The sequence below is a fragment of the Prionailurus bengalensis genome, chromosome C2, assembly GCF_016509475.1.
Source record: "Prionailurus bengalensis isolate Pbe53 chromosome C2, Fcat_Pben_1.1_paternal_pri, whole genome shotgun sequence".
In the NCBI taxonomy this organism is placed as follows: Eukaryota; Metazoa; Chordata; class Mammalia; order Carnivora; family Felidae; genus Prionailurus; species Prionailurus bengalensis.
Genome location: NC_057350.1, coordinates 149326240 through 149335301, shown reverse-complemented (window position 1 = coordinate 149335301; position 9062 = coordinate 149326240). Strand labels below are relative to the sequence as shown.

At 37.6% G+C, this 9062-nt stretch overlaps 1 long non-coding RNA gene across 1 annotated transcript; it reads right to left on the bottom strand.

The window, feature by feature from the left end:
• Positions 1-1350: 1350 nt before the first annotated feature.
• On the bottom strand, positions 1351-9017 carry LOC122492089. Its single transcript, XR_006299533.1, has 3 exons — positions 8552-9017; positions 5823-5989; positions 1351-1452 (listed from the first exon to the last, which is right to left on the bottom strand). It is a non-coding gene; the product is annotated as an uncharacterized LOC122492089 (long non-coding RNA).
• Positions 9018-9062: the final 45 nt, after the last annotated feature.

Sequence of the window (9062 nt, the reverse complement as noted above, 5' to 3'; positions counted from 1 at the left end):
TAAAAAATTAATTTATTAGTTAATTAAAAAAATAAAATTAAGGGGCGCCTGGGTGGCTCAGTCAGTTGAGCATCTGACTTCGGCTTAGGTCATGATCTTGCAGTTTGTAATTTCAAGCCCCATGTTGGGCTCTATGCTGTCAGCACAGAGCCTGGAGCCTGCTGTGGATTCTGTGTCTCCCTCTCTCTGTCTCTGCTCCTCCCCCACTCATGCTCTGTCTCTCTCACTCTCAAAAATAAATAAATATTTTAAAAAATTAAAAATATATAAAATTTAAAAATTTTAAGACAAAAAGGTAGAAGAGGAAAACTGGATATCCACAAGCAAAAGAATGAAGTGCGGTTCTTACCTTAATTAAGTCAAAATGGATGAAAGATCTAAATGTAAGAGCTAAAACTATGAAACTCTTAGAGAAACATATAGTGGAAAGGCTTCATGACAACTGGATATAACACCAAAAGCACAAGCAACAAAAGGAAAAAATAGATAAGTTGGACTTCATCAAAATTAAAATATTCATGCATCAAGGGACACTGTCAGCAGAGTGAAAAGGCAACCCATTGAATGGGAGAAAATATTTGCAAATCATATCTGATAGAGGATTAATACCCAGAATATATAATGAACCCCTAAAACTGAACAACATGAAATCCTGATTTAAAAATGGGCAAAGGGGGCACCCGGGTGGCTTAGTTGGCTAAGCATCTGAGTCTTGATATCAGCTCAGGTCATGAACTCACAGTTCCTGAGTTTGAGCCCCATATCGGGGCCTGCGCTGACAGCACAGAGCCTGCTTGGGATTCTCTCTTTCCCTCTCTCTGCCTCTCTCCCAACCATGCACATGCATGTGTGCTCTCTCTCTCTCCCTCAAAATAAATAAATAAACTTAAAAAATGGGCAAAGGACTCAAATAGACATTTCTCTAAAGAAGGTATATGACCAGTAAGCACATAAAAAAACGCTCAATAGCACTAATCATTAGGAAAATGCAAATAAAAACTACAATGTCATACACTTCATAGCCATTAGGATGGCAATTATCCAAAAATTTAAAAAACAGAAAATAACAAGTGGTGAGGATGTAGAGAAATTGTAACCCTTGTGCATTGCTGGTGAGAATGTAAAATGGTACAGCTGCTGTGGAAAACAGGATGGTGGTTCCTCAAAAAGTTACCCATAGAATTATCATATGATTTAACAATTTCACTCTGCATATAGCCAAAAGAATTGAATAAATATTTGTACACCCATGTTCACGGCAGCATTATTCACAATAGCCAAAAAGTAAAAAACAACCCAAATGTGCACTGATTAATGAATGGATAAACAAAAAATATAGTATATACATACCATGGAATATTATTCTGCCTTAAGAAGGAAGGAAATTCTGACACCTCCTACAGCAGGGATATAGGACCTTATGCTAAGTAAAATAGCCAAACACAAAAGAACCTGAAAAAAAAAATTTAAATCCTAAATCCTGCTGCTGTGCTATTGCAATATTATTACAATCATGGGTGTTTTTTCTTCTACAGTCAAATTCTCCTCCCTGGCAAGCTGCAGACTTTTTTATTGGAGTTAAGCACTGTTTAGAAGGTGAGGTCAGATAATTACCTGTTTCAAAATTGGAAAGAGTTATGTTGAATGAGACACAAGATCCAATACAGCTACTAGAAATATATATGAACTGAAAAAACAAAAAGGAATCCAACAAGCTGTGGGTGAAGTTTCCTGTCCCCGAGAAATGAAAAGGAGTGGTGGCCGCACACCAGCCTGGCAGCTGGCTATGAACCACCAGTGCTTTTGGAAGGAAGTTGCATGAATAGAACCTCCAGCAGTAAGTTCTTCTCACGGCTAGGGAGCCACAGGAAAAGGGAATCTTCTCTGGATCCTTCTTATGGGAGTCAGTAAGGGTCCATCACTGGCAGCAGGCAACACGAAACATGTTGATCATTCAAGAAGAATGACTCTGGACAGATGACATGCGGCACAATAGCCCAGAGCAAAAAGTGAAACCTTAAATGTTCCCCAGGATCCACTGATGAAGTAAAAGGAAAGGCTCAGCACTTGACTAAGGTGGGACCAGAAGGAACCAGCCATCGATCTCCTCTAAAATATTCCCTGCCACGTGTGATGGACCAGATTCTGCTCTAAAGAAAAAGAAAAACTGGAGACAGGATCCTAGGTGGTCTCAAATATATGTACCACAGGCTCACTGGAGACTTTAATGGAAGACCCAGAGGGACTCAAATGCCTTTTTTAGACAATCTGCAATTCTTCCACCTGCTGGATACTTCTTGGGCCAACAAATACTCAGGTCTAAGTGTTCTGGTAGTGATTTAGCTGTTGACACCACTTTTTTTTTTTTTTAATGTTTATTTATTTTGGAGACAGAGGGAGACAGAGTGCAAGTGGGGGAGGGGCAGAGAGAGAGGGAGACACAGAATACAAACAGGCTCCAGGCCCCGAGCTGTCAGCACAGATCCTGACACGGGGCTCAGACCCATGAACTGTGAGATCATGACCTGAGCCAAAGTCGGACGCTTAACCGACTGAGCCACCCAGGCGCCCCTACACCACTTTCTGAGGATCAGTTTAACAATCTATTTTCCTAAAATTGAGATGGGGTTCAGTGAGGGAAAGGGAATTTTGAAGGGCACGGAAAAGAAGGCAGGGCAAGAGGAGGTCAGGAAATGAGAGGGAGGATAGAAAGATGTTCAGAGGGGGACATTTGAAAATAGGACCAGGAAGGAAGTTGGGAAGAAAAGGCAAGATGGGATATGGAAACAGTGGGGAAAAAAGATTTTTGTTCAAATGGACCTGCCTTACGACCCTCACACAGCAAGAATATTATTCAAACCTTGACTTGTGTCTATCACATTAGACTTAATGTGGATAGACTTAATGTGGATAGACTTAATGGAGCCTGGATCCCATAGTGTCTAAAGTTGTATCAGATCTACAGAAAATAGATTTCTGTGTCTTTTAGCTAGATAAATATTTCAGTCCATAAATGTATTGTTTTCACTTATATGATACGAAAACAAAAACAAAAATCTTGTTTGACCTCATTTTTTTCCTCATAAAATAAATGTGATTTTCCAAAGGTCCAGGCATCCATGATGGTCTAGAAACTGTCACAAACCTGGATGAAGGCAGAAACTGGCTTTGAAGCAAAAGGGATACATCTACACCAAACAGCTTAAACAATCTTGAAAAAGTACAAAGTTGGAGAATTCAAACTTCCTGATTTAAAAACATATTACAATGCTACAGTAATCAAAATAGTGTGGTATTGGCATAAGGATAGACAACAGACCATGAATAAACCTAAATATTTGTGGCCAAATGATTTTCAACAAAGGTGTCAAGACCATTCAATGGGGGAAAGGATAGCCTCTGCAGACTGGATATCCACAAGCAAAAGAATGAATATGGATCCCTATCTCACACCATACATAAAAATTGACTCCAGGGGTGCCTGGATGGCTCAGTCAGTTAAGCATCTGACTTCGGCTCAGGTCATGATCTCTCAGTTCATGAGTTCAATCCCCACGTTAGGCCCTGTGCTGACAGCTCAGAGCCTAGAGCCTGATTTGGATTCTGTGTGTGTCTCTCTCTCTGTCCTTCCCCTACTTGCTGTTTCTCTCTCTCTCTCTCAAAAATAAATAAACATTTAAAAAATTTGTTTTTAAATCTTTAAAAAAAATTAACTACAAATGGATCTATGATCTAAATGCAAGAGCTAAAACCACAAACCCTTAAAAGAGAAAAAGGGATAAATCTTTGGGACCCTGGGATTTGGCAATGGATTCTTAAATATGACACCAAAAGCACCAGCAACAACAACAAATTAGATAATTTGGACTTCACCAAAATAAAAAACTTCTGTGCCTCAAAGGATGTTATCAAGAAATAATAAAGACAACCTAGAGAATGGGAGGAAATATTGTGTGACAAGAGGCTAGTATCCAGAATATATGAAGAACTCTTATGATCCAAAATTAGAAAGACAACCCAATCTTAAAATGGGCAAAGGACCTAGACATTTCTCCAAAGAATATGTACAAACAATCAACAAACACACAAAATGATGTTCAACATTATTAGCCATTAGGGAAATGCAAATCAAAACCACAATGAAGTACCACTTCGGACCCACTAGGATAGCTGTTAAAACAACAACAGCAAACAAACAAAAAATAAACAAAAAATAACAAGTGTTGGCAAGGATATAGAGAAGTTGGAACTTTGTACTTGTACTTTGTGGTAGGAATGCAAAATAGCTCAGACCTAGTGGAAAACTGCCCATTCCTCAAAAAAGTTAAATACAGAAATTTTACTCCTAGGTATAGACCCAAAAGAATTGAAAACCGGCACTAAAACAGGTACATGAAACATGTACCCACTCATAACAGCACTATGCATGATAGCCAATAAGTGGAAACAGCCCAAATGCCCATCAACAGATGAACAGATAAACAAATTTTAGTGTATACATACAATGAAATATCACTCAGCCATAAAAAGAAATGGAGTGCCGATACATGCTACAACATGGGTGGATGACCACCAACACACTATATACTAAGTGAAAGAAGCCAGACACAAATGGTCATATATTACATGATTCTATTTTTTTGGAAATTTCAAGAATAGATAAATTCACAGAGACAGAATGCAGATTGGTGGTTTCCAGGAACTGGGGATAGGGCAGGGGGGAGAGGAGACCGGGGAGAGGAGACCAGGGAGAGTACTTGGTGGACAAAGGGTTTTACTTTAGAGTGAAGGAAATTTATTATCAGTAGACAGAGGTAGTGGTTGTGCAATATCACGAATGTACTAAATGCCACTGAATTTTTCACTTTAAAATAGTTAATTTTATATAATGAAAATTTTACCTCAATATATATTTTTAAAAAGGGAAATATCCATTACAAATCACATATTGCATATTTTATCCTGAAACGTTAGAGCCAGTATCTGACTACAACCTATTAGCCTGAATTGTCAAAAACTCTTTGATTTCATAAACTTGATTGTCTTTTCTCCTCATGCCACTTCAGTTCTTCCTAGGTCTCTGTGAGAGATTAGAATCACTATGGACACAATCCAGGGAAAGTGGGAGGGGAAAGAATTCTTGGTAAGGGGATTACTGACTGCTGGCCACATTATCAGTAAAATCTCTATGATTCTATAAGTTTTTTTTTTTTTCAACGTTTATTTATTTTTGGGACAGAGAGAGACAGAGCATGAACGGGGGAGGGGCAGAGAGAGAGGGAGACACAGAATCGGAAACAGGCTCCAGGCTCTGAGCCATCAGCCCAGAGCCCGACACGGGGCTCGAACCCACGGACTGCGAGATCGTGACCTGGCTGAAGTCGGACGCTTAACCGACTGCGCCACCCAGGCGCCCCAAATGATTCTATAAGTTTAATGACAAACTGAACCCCAGAATGAAGTTTCATAGGGACAACTTCATAAATATGACATCTTGTATAAACGTAAAATTGTATGAGTATAATGGCATTCTATATTACCTAAGACATTCTGTCAGGATGTCCATAAATTACTTTAACATGCTGTGACCTAAGGTGTGATGGATCAGGTTGAACCATGAAAAACTGCAGATTTTCATATTTTTGCCCTACAAATTTGGCCATTTCATATGGTTAGACCTAACAACTACGTGCATTAGCATTGATCTACAACCTGTGGAACCTTAGCCTTAGTCATCCTTAAGGAAGGCATTCAACCATTTAATCAGAAAGTCCACACTTAGTGAGTTTAGTTTTAGACACATTGGGTTGGAAGTACTGTACCTGCAGAATATCCAAGGGGAGTTGTTCAGGAGGCCATTGGGTATAAGGCGCTGGAGCTTCAGAGAAAGACTTAGGCTGGAGACTAAGTTCTAGAAAAATCAGCACAGATTTGGTAACTGGAGCTGTGGGATTAGACGAGCTTTTTCAGAGAAAGCCTTCACATGGCCCTGTTGAAAAAGGCGAAGAAAAAAAAATCCAATTGTCTCTACATACACAATTCACCAATCTGGCAAGGTAGTAAACTTAGTGAGTGACTCATATTTTCTTTGAAATGTTCTTACGTTTTTAATGTCCAATAAATCTAATTGCCTAAGCTACCAAATTGTCCATGTGATAAATTACATATATGTCATTCTGAGAAGGGCACCCAAGTGTTAACAGTGGCTGTGGCATAGATTCATAGGAGCCCCCTACAATCTTTCTTTTCTTCTTCTTCCTTAGTAATAGGTACTTTGATATTTAACTTGGCACACTGGTGTCCAAATTACTAATTCAACCCCAACAGAACTATATCATTAGAGTTCTATTCAGATTTTCCATTTCTTCTGGAGCTAGTTTCAATAGTTTGTGTCTTTCTAGGAATTTTTCCATTTCATCTTGGTTATCTAATTTGTTCAATACAATAGTCCATAGAATTTCCAATACTTTTTATTTATGTTAGGTCTGTAGTAATGTCCTCTCTTTTATTCCTGATTTTAGTAATCTGAGTCTTCTTTTCTTAGTCTAGCTGAAGAATTGTTGATTTTGTCTGTCTTTTCAAAAAACCAACTTTTAGTTTGGGCGATTTTATGTGTTATTTTTCTACTCTGTATTATACTTATTTCTGCTCTAATCCTTATTATTTCCCTCCCTGCTTGCTTTGGGTTTAATTTGCTCTTCTTTTTCTAGTTTCATAAGGTAGAAGGGTAGAAAATAGATTTGATACTTTTCTGTTTTAAAAATGTAGGCTATAAGTTTAAAATGTAGGCTATAACTTACAGCTATAAGTTTCCAACTATGAGCACTGCTTTATCTGAATCATATGTTTTAGAATATTGTGCTTTCAATTATATTCATCTCAAAGTCTTTTCTAATTTCACTAGAAATTAGTGAGTCAATTTCTTTGACTCTTTATTCATGTTAATTTCCACATATTTGTGAATTCCACAAAAGTTCTTCTGTTGAATTTAATTTCATTCCATTGCAGTTGGAGAAGATACATTGTAAGAGGTCAATCCTTTAAAATTTTTTGAGATGTGTTTTATGGCCTACCATATGTTCTATCCTGGGGAATGGTCCATGTGCACTGGAGAAGAATTTGTATCCTGTTGTTGTTGGATGGAGTGTTCTATAGTTGTCTATTAGGCCTAGTTGGTTTACAGTGTTGCTTAAGTCTTTTACTTTTCTTTTCGACCTTAAGTCTTCTATTTTCTTATTGATCTTCTGTCTAGTTGTTTTATCCATTATTGAAAGTAAGGTTTTGAAGTCTCCAACTATTATTGTTGACTATTATTGTCTATTTTTCCCCTTCAATTCTGCCAGTTTTTGGTTCATTTACTTTTTGACTATGTTGTAAGGTGAATATATATTTATAATCACTAGGTCTTCTTAGGGACTGACTCTTTGATCATTAGAAAATGGTCTTCCTCATTTCTAGTAACAATTTGTATCTTTTTTTTTTTTTAATTTTTTTTCAACGTTTATTTATTTTTGGGACAGAGAGAGACAGAGCATGAACGGGGGAGGGGCAGAGAGAGAGGGAGACACAGAATCGGAAGTAGGCTCCAGGCTCTGAGCCATCAGCCCAGAGCCCGACACGGGGCTCGAACTCACCGACCACAAGATCGTGACCTGGCTGAAGTTGGACGCTTAACCGACTGCGCCACCCAGGCGCCCCACAATTTGTATCTTAAAGTCAATTTTTTCTGATATTAGTATAGCCTTTGCAGCTCTCTTTTGGTTACTCCTTGCATGGTATATCTTTTTCCCATCCTTTTGCTTTCAACCCATTTGAGTCTTTGAATCTAAAGTGTCTCTTGTAGATACAATCCAACATAGTTAGATCCTATTTTTTAAATCTATTCTGCCAATCCCTGCCTTTGATTGGAGTATTTAAATCATTTACATTTAATTTTATTAAAATTACTAGTAACAAAGAAGTTATATCTGCCATTCTGCTATTTGTTTCCTATTTGTCATGTATTTTTTGTTTATTCCTCCATTATTGCCTGATCTTGCATTAAATATTTTTTACTGTACCATTTTTATTCCCTTGTAGTTTTTTTTAGTGTGTGTGTGTATATATATATATATATGTATATATATATATATATACACACACACACATATATATTTAGTCATTTTATCAGTGGTTGCCTTGAAGACTAAAAGTAACATCTAAACATAATAATCTAGTTTGTACTAATAGCAACTTAATTTCAATAGTATACAGAAACGTTTCTCCTATATAAGTTCATTCTCTCCCACCTCCCCTGTGCTATTATTGACATACAAATACCTTGTTTTACATTGTATGCCCAATGACCTGTATTTATAAGTATTGCTTTATGCAGTTGTCTTTTAAATTAGATGGCAGAAGAAAAGGGCTTCAAACAAAAGTTACATTTATACAGTCTTTTATATTTACCTATGTGTTGTTACCTTTGCCAGTGGGATCTTTGTTTCTTCATGTGGGAAGAGGGAGATGTAAATAGGGTAAAATAAAATGCCCCAAAGTTCATTGTTCTTACCTTGATTCAGCAACTTTTCTTGGATAAATGCTTCTTGGATTATTCCAAGTCTTTGATTTATATCCAGCATTCTGAAAAACATTTTGACAATTTTTGCCTGTGTTCTCATTACTTTTATGGAAAAATGGATTTTTAGAGATCTTTATTTTGCCATTCCCACTGATGTCACTCTAGTGCCTAGCTAAAAGTTCTGTATTCCCTATCTTTCCTTGTAACTATTGTGACTGTGTGACTAAGTTTTGGCCAATGAGTTATAAAAAGTAATGTGCGTGCTTCTGAGGAAACCAACTCGAAAGACAGCTGTCATGTGCCCTTTGCTCCCTTCTTGTTCCCTTCCTCCAATCTGCTACCTGGAATATGAAATAAAGCTGGAGCCCTGGCAGCTATCTTGGACTATGAGAATGAGGGTCACACCCTAAGAATGATGAAGCGGACAGCTATAAATAGCTGTGGCATGATGACTTTAGAGCCACCAGATACAGGCCACCAGCCTGTTTCCAGATATATTAGA